This window comes from Lolium rigidum, chromosome 1 (assembly GCF_022539505.1).
Source record: "Lolium rigidum isolate FL_2022 chromosome 1, APGP_CSIRO_Lrig_0.1, whole genome shotgun sequence".
In the NCBI taxonomy this organism is placed as follows: domain Eukaryota; kingdom Viridiplantae; phylum Streptophyta; class Magnoliopsida; order Poales; family Poaceae; genus Lolium; species Lolium rigidum.
This window is the reverse complement of record NC_061508.1, coordinates 46046159-46060000: the sequence shown is the minus strand read 5'-3', so window position 1 is coordinate 46060000 and position 13842 is coordinate 46046159.

The following is a 13842-nucleotide window of genomic DNA, read 5'->3' as shown; positions in this document are numbered from 1 at the left end:
ATTAGTTTACTTGCATTTACTTTATCTAGTTTGCTTTATTTACTACTGCTAGAATGGCCAACCCTGAAAATACTAAGTTGTGTGACTTCACTAGCACAAATAATAATGATTTCCTATGCACACCTATTGCTCCACCTGCTACTACAGCAGAATTCTTTGAAATTAAACCTGCTTTACTTAATCTTGTCATGAGAGAGCAATTTTCCGGTGTTAGTTCTGATGATGCTGCTGCCCATCTCAATAATTTTGTTGAACTATGTGAAATGCAAAAATATAAAGATGTAGATGGTGACATTATAAAATTAAAATTGTTCCCTTTCTCATTAAGAGGAAGAGCTAAAGATTGGTTGCTATCTCTCGCCTAAGAATAGTATTGATTCATGGACTAAATGCAAGGATGCTTTTATTGGTAGATATTATCCCCCTGCTAAAATTATATCTTTGAGGAGTAGCATAATGAATTTTAAACAATTGGATAATGAACATGTTGCTCAAGCTTGGGAAAGAATGAAATCTCTCGGTTAAAAATTGCCCAACCCATGGACTGACTACTTGGATGATCATCCAAACCTTCTATGCAGGACTAAATTTTTCTTCGCGGAATTTATTGGATTCAGCTGCTGGAGGTACATTTATGTCCATCACTCTTGGTGAAGCAACAAAGCTACTTGATAATATGATGGTTAATTACTCTGAATGGCACACGGAAAGAGCTCCACAAGGTAAGAAGGTAAATTCTGTTGAAGAATCCTCTTCCTTGAATGATAAGGTTGATGCTATTATGTCTATGCTTGCGAATGATAGGACTAATGTTGATCCTAATAATGTTCCATTAGCTTCATTGGTTGCCCAAGAAGAACATGTTGATGTAAACTTCATTAAAAATAATAATTTCAACAACAATGCTTATCGGAACAATTCTAGTAATAGCTATAGACAATATCCTTATAATAATGGTAACGGTTATGCTAATTCTTATGGGAATTCTTACAACAATAATAGGAATACACCCCCTGGACTTGAAGCTATGCTTAAAGAATTTATTAGTACACAAACTGCCTTTAACAAATCTATTGAGGAAAAGCTCAATAAAATTGATATTCTTGTTTCTAGAGTTGATAGTCTTGCCTCTGATGTTGATCTTTTGAAATCAAAAGTTATGCCTAATAGGGATATTGAAAATAAAATTGTTACTACAGCAAATGCCATCCAAGTTAGAATTAATGAGAATATAAGATTAATGGCTGAACTACGTGCTAGGTGGGATAGAGAAGAAAATGAAAAACTAGCTAAAAGGGAAAATGTAGCTAAAGTTTGGACTATTACCACCACTAGCAATGCTAATGATTCATATGTTGCTGCACCTCCTACTATCCATGATAAAATAATTGGTGTTGGCAATGCTTCTACTCCTAGTGCAAAGCGCGCAAAATTACCCGAAACTCGCTAAAACTGCTCGAAACCGCTTGTGATAAAACTGCTGAAATTTTTTCCAACCTTGGGGATGATAATCCCATTGCTTTAGATTGTAATGATTTAGATTTTGATGATTGCCATATCTCTGAAGTTATAAAGTTCTTACAAAAACTTGCTAAGAGTCCCAATGCTAGTGCTATAAATTTGGCTTTCACAAAACATATTACAAATGCTCTCATAAAAGCTAGAGAAGAGAAACTAAAACTTGAAACTTCTATTCCTAGACAGCTAGAGGATGGTTGGGAGCCCATCATTAAAATGAGAATCAAAGATTTTGATTGTAATGCTTTATGTGATCTTGGTGCAAGTATTTCTGTTATGCCTAAGAAAGTCTATGATATGCTTGACTTGCCACCATTGAAAAATTGTTATTTGGATGTTAATCTTGTTGATAATGCTAAAAAGAAACCTTTGGGGAAAGTTGATAATGTTCATATTATGGTTAACAATAACCTTGTCCCCGTTGATTTAGTTGTCTTGGATATTGAATGCAATGCATCTTGCCCCATTATATTGGGAAGACCTTTTCTTCGAACCGTTGGTGCTACTATTGATATGAAGGAAGGTAATATTAAATATCAATTTCCTCTCAAGAAAGGTATGGAACACTTCCCTAGAAAGAGAATGAAGTTACCTTATGATTCTATTATTAGAACCAATTATGATGTTGATGCTTCATCCTTTGATGTTACTTGAGTTACACTTTCTGCGCCTAGCTGAAAGGCGTTAAAGAAAAGCGCTTGTGGGAGACAACCCATGTTTTTACTCCAGTATTTTTGTTTTATATTTGTGTCTTGGAAGTTGTTTACTACTGTAGCAACCTCTCCTTATCTTAGTTTTATGTTTTGTTGTGCCAAGTAAAGTCTTTGATAGTAAAGTAAGTACTAGATTTGGATTACTGCGCAATTCCAGATTTCTTTGCTGTCACGAATCTGGGTCTATCTCCATGTAGGTAGCTCAGAAAATTAAGCCAATTTACGAGCATGATCCTCAGATATGTACGCAACTTTCATTCAATTTGAGCATTTTCGTTTGAGCAAGTATGGTGGCCTAATAAAATCCATCTTTACGGACTGTTCTGTTTTGACAGATTCTGTCTTTTATTTCGCATTGCCTCTTTTGCTATGTTGGATGAATTTCTTTGATCCATTAATGTCCAGTAGCTTTATGAAATGTCCAGAAGTGTTAAGAATGATTGTGTCACCTCTGAACATGTGAATTTTTATTATGCACTAACCCTCTAATGAGTTGTTTCGAGTTTGGTGTGGAGGAAGTTTTCAAGGATCAAGAGAGGAGTATGATGCAATATGATCAAGGAGAGTGAAAGCTCTAAGCTTGGGGATGCCCCGGTGGTTCACCCCTGCATATTCTAAGAAGACTCAAGCGTCTAAGCTTGGGGATGCCCAAGGCATCCCCTTCTTCATCGACAACATTATCAGGTTCCTCCCCTGAAACTATATTTTTATTCCGTCACATCTTATGTACTTTGCTTGGAGCGTCAGTTTGTTTTTGTTTTTTGTTTTGTTTGAATAAAATGGATCCTAGCATTCACTTTATGGGAGAGAGACACGCTCCGCTGTAGCATATGGACAAATATGTCCTTAGGCTCTACTCATAGTATTCATGGCGAAGTTCTTCTTCGTTAAATTGTTATATGGTTGGAATTGGAAAATGCTACATGTAGTAACTCTAAAATGTCTTGGATAATTTGATACTTGGCAATTGTTGTGCTCATTTTTAAGCTCTTGCATCATATACTTTGCTCCCATTAATGAAGAAATACTTAGAGCTTGCTAATTTGGTTTGCATATTTGGTTTCTCTAGAGTCTAGATAACATCTAGTATTGAGTTTTGAACAACAAGGAAGACGGTATGGAGTCTTATAATGTTTACCATATGTCTTTTATGTGAGTTTTGCTGTACCGTTCATCCTTGTGTTTGTTTCAAATAACCTTGCTAGCCTAAACCTTGTATCGAGAGGGAATACTTCTCATGCATCCAAAATACTTGAGCCAACCACTATGCCATTTGTGTCCACCATACCTACCTACTACATGGTATTTATCCGCCATTCCAAAGTAAATTGCTTGAGTGCTACCTTTAAAATCCCATCATTCACCTTTGCAATATATAGCTCATGGGACAAATAGCTTAAAAACTATTGTGGTATTGAATATGTACTTATGCACTTTATCTCTTATTAAGTTGCTTGTTGTGCGATAACCATGTTTCAGGGGACGCCATCAACTATTCTTTGTTGAATATCATGTGAGTTGCTATGCATGTCCGTCTTGTCTGAAGCAAGAGAGATCTACCACCTTTATGGTTGGAGCATGCATATTGTTAGAGAAGAACTTTGGGCCGCTAACTAAAGCCATGATTCATGGTGGAAGTTTCAGTTTTGGACATATATCCTCAATCTCGTAAGAGAATAATAATTGTTGCCACATGCTTATGCATTAAAGAGGAGTCCATTATCTCGTTGTCCATGTTGTCCCCGTATGGATGTCTAAGTTGAGAATAATCAAAAGCGAGAAATCCAAAATGCGAGCTTTCTCCTTAGACCTTTGTACAAGCGGCATGGAGGTACCCCATTGTGACACTTGGTCAAAACATGTGCATTGCAAAGATCCGGTAGTCCAAGTTAATTAGGACAAGGTGCGGGCACTATTAGTATACTATGCATGAGACTTGCAACTTGTAAGATATAACTTTCATAACTCATATGCTTTATTACTACCGTTGACAAAATTGTTTCATGTTTTCAAAATAAAAGCTCTAGCACAAATATAGCAATCGATGCTTTCCTCTTTGAAGGACCATTCTTTTACTTTTATGTTGAGTCAGTTCACCTATCTCTCTCCACCTCAAGAAGCAAACACTTGTGTGAACTGTGCATTGATTCCTACATACTTGCATATTGTACTTATTATATTACTCTATGTTGACAATTATCCATGAGATATACATGTTACAAGTTGAAAGCAACCGCTGAAACTTAATCTTCCGTTATGTTGCTTCAATGCCTTTACTTTGATTTATTGCTTTATGAGTTAACTCTTATGCAAAGCTTATTAATACTTGTCTTGAAGTACTATTCATGAAAGTCTTTGCTATATGATTCACCTGTTTACTCATGTCATTACCATTGTTTTGATCGCTGCATCCACTACATATGTTTACAAATAGTATGATCAAGGTTATGATGGCATGTCACTTCAGAAATTATCTTTGTTATCGTTTTACCTGCTCGGGACGAGCGGAACTAAGCTTGGGGATGCTTGATACGTCTCCGACGTATCGATAATTTCTTATGTTCTATGCCATATTATTGATGATACCTACATGTTTTATGCACACTTTATGTCATATTCGTGCATTTTCTCGGAACTAACCTATTAACAAGATGCCGAAGTGCCGCTTCCGTTTTCTCGCTGTTTTTGGTTTCGAAATCCTGGTAACGAAATATTCTCGGAATTGGACGAAACAAAGACCCAGGGGCCTATTTTTCCACCGGAGCTTCCGAAGACCGAAGAACATACGAAGTGGGGCCACGAGGTGGCGACACCACAAGGCGGCGCGGCCAAGGAGGGGCCCGCGCCGCCCTATGGTGTGGGCCCCTCGTCAGGCCCCCGACTCCGCCCTTCCGCCTACTTAAAGCCTCCGTCGCAAAACCCCTGATGCGAAAAACCACGATACGGAAAACCTTACTGAGACGCCGCCGCCGATCCCATCTCGGGGATTCTCGGAGATCTCCTCCGGCACCCCGTCGGAGAGGGGATTCATCTCCTGAGGACTCTACACCGTCATGGTCGCCTCCGGAGTGATGAGTGAGTAGTTCACCCCTGGACTATGGGTCCATAGCAGTAGCTAGATGGTTGTCTTCTCCTCATTATGCTTCATTGTTGGATCTTGTGAGCTGCCTAACATGATCAAGATCATCTATATGTAATACTCTATGTTGTGTTTGTCGGGATCCGATGGATAGAGAATACCATGTTATGTTAATTATCAAGTTATTACATATGTGTTGTTTATGATCTTGCATGCTCTCCGTTACTAGTAGAGGCTCTGGCCAAGTTTTTACTTTTAACTCCAAGAGGGAGTATTTATGCTCGATAGTGGGTTCATGCCTGCATTGACTCCAAGAGGTTGTGCTGTGCTGTTGCCACTAGGGATAAAACATTGGCGCTATGTCCGAGGATGTAGTTGTTGATTACATTACGCACCATACTTAATGCAATTGTCTGTTGCTTTGCAACTTAATACCGGAAGGGGTTCGGATGATAACCTGAAGGTGGACTTTTTAGGCATAGATGCAGTTGGATGGCGGTCTATGTACTTTGTCGTAATGCCCAATTAAATCTCACTATACTTATCATGTCATGTATGTGCATTGTTATGCCCTCTCTATTTTTCAATTGCCCGACTGTAATTTGTTCACCCAACATGCTTTTATCTTATGGGAGAGACACCTCTAGTGAACTGTGGACCCCGGTCCATTCTTTAATACTGAAATACAAATCTGCTCGCAATACTTGTTTTATCGTTTTCTCTGCAAACAATCATCTTCCACACAATACGGTTAATCCTTTGTTACAGCAAGCCGGTGAGATTGACAACCTCACTGTTTCGTTGGGGCAAAGTACTTTGGTTGTGTTGTGCAGGTTCCACGTTGGCGCCGGAATCTCTGGTGTTGCGCCGCACTACATCCCGCCGCCATCAACCTTCAACGTGCTTCTTGACTCCTACTCGGTTCGATTAAACCTTGGTTTCTTACTGAGGGAAACTTGCCGCTGTGCGCATCACACCTTCCTCTTGGGGTTCCCAACGGACGTGTCAACTACACGCATCAAGCAAATTTCTGGCGCCGTTGCCGGGGACCTGAAGAAAAGTTACTCCACAAAGATTTCTAACTCCCACGTCAACTGCACGCCAGCAGCTAGCCATGCTTGTTTGTCAGCGTCTGCTCCAGAAATCCCTGTTGGTGCAATCTGGCTCGTGCGCGCCAAGGCATTGCAGTCCGGCACGTATGTGCACACGTATCCATGTGGGATCTCCTTAGGCGGCTCATATAGGAATTGGCAATCGCTAGGATCGCCTCCAACCTTGTAGACGACGTACGCCGGTGAACCCGGCGGCTCTGGCGCTGCAAGCGCGAATGGTAGCGGCGGTCTGATCTGGAGCGGTATTTCTCCCCGATGAGTCCCTAGGGTAGGTCCTGACGGAGAGTACTGATGCTTCATGATTTCCTGCACCACTCGGACCGCAACGCGCTCGAAAGCGTTCACCAAGCTTTCATAATGGCGGTGTAGAGAATGAGTCACCATGTAATTAATCTCCTGGCGTAGAGCTCTGGTGCGTTCCTCTGAAGAGGTAGAGAGGTCTACCTCATCAAGAGCGCCTTCGGGGGAGAACCCCTTCCACCTTATGCCATTTGAACGGGTCCTCATAAAGGAGCCGATGAGATCGGCTTCCAAGATGGCTTTCATCTCATCATACTTCTTCTTTTGCTCTTCAGGCAGATCTGCGTACGTGACTGATTCGCCCACCACCTCATCCGCAGCTTTTGACATGGTCGCTGCAGATGTCGATGTTGTTGTTGTTGTAGAGTGTCCCACCGGGCGTGCCAGAATGTGTTGCCTACCAAAACCCACCGGCGAGCAGCGACGGGCAACACCGTAGAGCCGGGAGGCTCCCAGGACTGCGGTGGACCCTGGTCCCTCGGGCAACGGCCCGCAATGATCCGGCACACGTCCTGTCGTTTGCGAGGGCGTGCCACCTGACCTATACCTGGTCAGGAAGGTGATGGATTGCTTCGACTAGTTTCCTGCATGGCAAACACGTAAACATTAAATACGAGCCCCGATCGGCTCTTAGGTTGCCCTGTGGATCGGCTCAAAGAGCCGATTGCCCCATGGTTCATGTTAGATTTACAATGACATGGGGATCCTGCTTTATCGATATCAAGCTAAACTAATCTACGATAGTCTAGGGTTTTCACCGCATAATCGGAACATCCTACGCGTAGTTGAGCCTAGAAGATACGTAAGATGATGGAAAACCAGCCCTAAAGAGGCCTAAAAACCAACACGAAGTTGATCCCCGGAACAATCCCTCTAGGACTTAATAAACCACACCTTACGCACTACCGGATCGTTCAACCCGTTTATAAGGCCTAACCATGCGGATATCAAACCAATCCTTAAAGAACAAGGAACAAGTATAACGGATTAGATCTACTAAATAAAGAACAAGCAAGATGCTGCCCTTACACCTAAAATAGGTGTAATGGCAGCTAGATATCGAGGGGTAATGTAGCTAAACAAGTACATCGTGAAAGCATCGACGTCAGCCCCAAAACACCTAAGATAAGGGTGTTGCTCGCCATCAAAAAGGCTTCAGCACGAACAACACCAACAACGAATAAACTGATACTGCCTAGATCGCAAGATGCGATCTAGGCAGCATGTCGCTTACCCGGGAGAAACCCTCGAAACAAGGGGTGGCGATGCGCCTAGATTGATTTGTTGTCAACGTGATCGTCCTCCTTTCTCAATAACCCTAGATACATATTTATAGTCCGTAGACTTTCTAACTTGGGAACAAACCCAATTGTGTACGAGCTAAACTCTATCTCTTAATTCTAACCGACGCGTAACCTACTATAATTTACAGATACACGGGCAATCTAGCCCAAATTCCCGTACAAGGCCGTGTCAGAGACATTTCGTTCGCATGTCCTTTAAGCCCTTCTTCGATCACGGTCCATCTTCAGACTTGGTTAAATTCTGGTGATAACAATTATGCAGAATGAAGAAGCTTGAATGCAAAAGAGGCAAGCTCTATGACATGGGGATCATTGATCCAAACACCGTTCATTAAGTTACGGTTCGAGACTACGCCAAGGACATAGAGGACAACATGCTAATGTTTTTACAGAAGCAAGCAAACAAAGAGGATATATTCTTTCCTTACAACTTCAAGTGAGTGTTATAATACACATTATGCTTGTGCAGCTTCCACTTTATTCTCTTAATTAATCATTGAGCTATGCTTGTGCAGCTTTCACTTTATTCTCCTAATCATTGAGCTTAAGAAAGGAGTCGTACTTGTCATGGACTCAAAACGTAAAGAACATGCGGAATGGACGAACATGGCTGCCCTGCTCCAGAGGTAAATTTCAATCAATTTCGTATCGCCATCTTCATTTGTTATCATTCGACGATATCATCAACTAATCAATAACTCATTTCCTCATTTTTCCTATGCCGGGCAGGGCTTGGAAACGGTTCATCAATACTGTTTCGGGTAAATGGAAACCTGAGCTTACATTTAAAGATTACCCTGTAAGTAGTACTATATATATAGCTATGTTCGTGAATCTCTTTGATATTTTGTTTAAATATGATGCTTGATTATTAGTTTGATCGAACTATTTTTTCGTAAAGTGTTTGAAGCAGGAACCCGGAATAACTTATGTGGATACTACGTCTGCAAGTTCATTCGTCAAATGGCCTGTCACAGGGATGCGGAGGAGGCTATACACGCCACTCGTGTACGTGAACAATATTTCACAATTAATCTTATTTTATTACCATCAATTGTATTGAGTTCCATTCATATATATTGATCTCCTTTTTTTAATATCGATGATACGCCTGCGGGACACTCTCATAATGGAGGATCGCATACGAGAAATTCAAGAGGAACTCGTGAGATTCTTTCTTACCGAGGCCATTGCCCCAACTGGAGAACACTATCGGAAGTTCGTATATATGCAGTAATAGGGATATGAATAGATATGATACTTTGGTCCCGAATTTATATATTATAAATATGCATTACTTGTACTATATTTCATGACGACATTTATATATACATGACGATGTTAGTGGTTTCTTGAATGATGTATGCATTGTAGATTTAAATGAATAATATAAAATCCTGAAACTCTGCCGCGGCAGAGAAACGCTGCTCCACCGTAAACCTCTGCCGCGGCAGAGAAACGGTCATTTTCTCTACCGCGGCAGAGACCCTCCAGTCCCGGTCTGTATTACGAACCGGGGCCAAAGGTCCTCCACCACGAGCTTCCTGGCCGCACCACGTGGCGGCTCCATTTGTCCCGGTGCAACTTTGAACCGGGACTAAAGGGTGGACCCTTTAGTCCCGCCTGGTTAGTCCCAATTCAAAAAACAGGACTGATGGTCCAAATGGACCGGGCCTAAAGCCCCTTTTTCCACTAGTGGACTAGGACTCTCTTTGCCGAGTGTTCTTTGACCCAGTCTTATGCACCATTTTTTTAGGAATATATATTTCTATATATTAAGCCAGAGGAGTTATAGGGGGTTGACGGTGAATTTACAAACCAGGTTGAGTCCTGGGGGATGGAGGAAGAAAGAAGTAAAAGAACTACTGAGTAGCCAGCTTGTCTGCACCATTTTCTTGCTACGTTCTTCACAAATTAATTTACTTATTGGTGATGTTTCATCATGCACCATTTTACAAGTGTGGAATGTCGGGCATGAGGCTGTGATTTCTCATGGTCTAGAAAAAAACCTTGATGCATTTTATCCCCCAATGTTTTTTATGTTTCTACTAGACCATAGTTGCGCGCGTTGCTGCGCCCATCCATATTATAAGTTATTACATAATTTAATTACAAGTATTTGGTATTTTGTTATATTTAAGTTATAGTTTTGAAGGAACATATTTTTTTATTACATGCTATATTTAAAGATATTTGTTGGCCATTTTTGAGCTATGATTGTCATTTCTTAATTGTGTATACGGAATATTGTTTTATTAGGTTATAATGGGTTTAAATTTATAATATTTGTGGTGTTTTGAAGTTGTTAAATAATTAATGCATTTTCGTCTAGGTAGTTTTATATTTTATGATTTTTATTTATTTTTTGAAAATTGTAGTACTTTTATGTAGCTATTACGTGAAGTACCTTTTATTTAGTTAGGTGAAGGGTTATCGTAGTTAATTAAATGAGTTGTATTTATGATCTTCAGTTACCACTGGTTAATTTATAGTATTTTGCAGAAATGAAAACTGCCCAATAATTTCTTTGCGATGTGACAGGAAGCAGCTGCAGAAAGTATGCATATTTGAAGTACCATAAGAGAAACAAGAAGGAGAACATGAGATTGAGCACTGTTATATTTGGGAGGAAAATAAATGTTTCTTGAATTTATGAAGAAAGGTGGAGAGATCAGCAGACCAAGGGAGGAGGCGTCAGTGAGGAAAAATAAATGTTAATATTTTTTTGCAAGATTTTTCAGAACTATAAGTTTACAATGAACATAACCCAATAGTAGAACGAACCTTAATTTCATGATCCCAGCATGGAAACATCACATCCAGGAAGCTGTGCACCATATATTGCTGACTTAAAATTAGACAACGAGGTACGGTACAGATGATGCACAGTAAACATACCAATCCCCGTAAAAAAGTACAAATACACTGGCCACTACTATTTGATAGGCATGCAAATGTTCTACTTGTAAGGCATATTTAGATCCCATGACAAGCGGTAAAAAGGGAAGAAGTGTTAATTGCCATCCTTTTCGACTATAGTATTCCTAGAGGGGTCAAAATACAGGTAAAATTTGAAAGTTTGAAGAGAAAAGAGGCATCCCTGGAGCTGCATCAGGCATTCTTTACAAAATACTTCAGCAAAATCCACGGGAAAAATAGTATAAAATTTAATTGGACAAATAAAACTGCATACTATGTAGAAGCTATGTAGAAGGATGCCGAGAGGTTACTTACCACAGTCTCTGCCAATTAATTCCTTCAGGGGCTTTTCCCCTTCAGGTCCCAATGACATTTCTTTTCACTCTTCTGTATCGACCTTTGAGTTTGCTGATCTACAAGAAAGACCTTCATTTTGCTGCATCCTATTCAGTTGCTGCTGCACATAGTAAGATAGGCGTTTAGGGAGCTGAGCTAAAAAAACAATACTACTATCGGACTGTAGGAAAGAGGAAAAAAAAGTCAATTTCTCTTGTACATTTCACAAAGCATATTAAAAAAGATGTGATGACTTGCTTGATCAGTCAGTGTTCATTCAATTTGCACTCACCAATCAGGGGAATCGTTAAGGAATCGTGTCAAACAAGCAAAAATGCAAACAATAGTGCAAGGGCTGGAACAAAAGGTAAAGTGGAATACCGATAGTGCTATATATCTTCAATCCATTGGTTCAGTTGAGCTTCTGTACGGATCTTTCTGCCTCCATCCCTGTCTATGAAAAAAGCAAACGTATATGAATAAAGGCATAGAAAGAAATTGGGTAGCCAACCTGAGGAACTCAATGAAAAAGTTATGAACTCCATAGCCTACAAATCACATGTGTAAAAAAACACCCTTTGCCAGTCCCTCGTGCATCCCTGTAAAGAAATCAGTTATAAGACCAACTGGCCAAGAGCAATGCTCCAGATTCCTTGTGGACAAGGGCCCATCTTTGAAACTTGAAAGCAAGGACGATACACGATTGGCCTCGACGCTGCTTAATTTGATGGTGGAGCAGGGCACCGCGACAGACCTTGGCGAGCACACGCTGCGAGAGATTTTCAGCAACGACGACCTACAACCTCATCTCTGTATCCCGTGGCCTCCACCCAACCCGTCGCGGCCGCTGCCTCCTCTGGTCCGTCTCTTCAGGTAGCGGCTGATGGAAGACGAAGTTTTCCGGATTCATGGGAAATTGGAAAAGCGAAAGAAAAGACCAACGCTATAAAGATCCGTGTGTGAGAAGGAACATGAATGGAACAATAACGCATACCATCGTGTGTGAATTAATAACTAACTAGCAAAAGTGCCCGTGCGTTGCACCGGGAAAAAAATAACGAAACACTTCAAAAACACAATCTGTGTTGACACTAATATTATATTGCAAGAGGCTCGCTGCACTAACTTGTAATACTCTAGACTGGTAATAATTGTGAGCCTCATTCTTAAATTTTATTAAGATATTCAAACGAATTTACAGTTAGTAGAAACATAAAAAATTCCAACGGTTTCAAAATTTAGTACTGAAAACATGAGTACGGCTTAAATTTCGCATGACAATCTAATAAGCCGAGCAACGTAGCTTTACTTTGGCTTTTCTCCCATCTTCTCCTCCAACATAGACCAATAATATCTCTTTATATGTCCACTTATATAATCCTCTAGATAAATTGCACTCGGTTTGTATTAATATGGTGTAGTCTTTAAATGACACTCTGTATATTTCAGTAACATATATGATTTTTACTACAAAATTTATAATATGGTCTAGTCTTTAAATGACACTATATTTTACAAACCTGATGTTGTCCAAGACGGGCTCCAATCCCTACTCGTCCTTGTCTTTGCCGCTTTCCATGGCTAGCCGGTGTAGCCTCCTCGAGCAGCCCAAAACGTCCCGTCCGGCTCAAATCCCTACTTATTTTCATCTTCGCCGTCGTAGTTGTATGCACGATTGCACGTACCACTCGTTATCGCTTAACGTGGCGAGCGGCGGAGGTGTGGCCTTCTCGAGCAGCCCAGCGGCGTCCTCGCATCTGGCTCCATGTACATCCTCGTTCTAGAGCTCTTTGTGGCTTGCAATAGCGAGCCGGCAGCGATGTGGCCCGCTTGAGCAGCTCGAACTCTTCGTCGCTTGCCATGGCGAACCCCCGGCGATGTAACCCGCTTAAGCAGCTCGACTTTGTCCTCATCCGGCTCCAATCCCTCCTCATCATAACAATGGTTGTCGCTAGCCATGACGAGCTGCCGCCGACCGGGTATTTGATCGATCACGACGCTCCGGCCGTACAAATCTTGGTTTAGTAAACCATGTGATAAGATACGATGGTTATACTTATATATACATGAGCAATATCGATCGCGTTGTAGCCGGACTCTGCTTCTGCGTTAGTTAGTGCTGCACCCGGACACTGCTGCCGCTAGGAACAATCATTACGTAAGTAATTTGGCAACTTTCCATCTGTAGTGCCCTGATAAATCACGTACGGTTTTTGGTCGTGTGCCTGCCAGCCCAAGAAAAAGAAAGACGGACGAAACATTTAACGCGGAAGTAACATAGGAATGGACGAAAATTTGACGGACCAAACCACGGAAACGCTTCTCCCTTTATTATTTTTTTTTTAGGGAATCTCCCTTTATTATTAGGTATAGATTAATGGAGGCGAAACGAAAGGACTCGGGAGATGAACCGGTGGGTGCTTGAGGCCCAAATACATGGGCCCTTAAACTGTTTCCGGGCCCAAGTAACGTGGTGCAGGCTAACACAATTCTGGGAGTAGCAACCCTAGAACGAAAATGGGCCTATAGTGCGAAAAAGCCTTTTTATCGAGGGAACCATG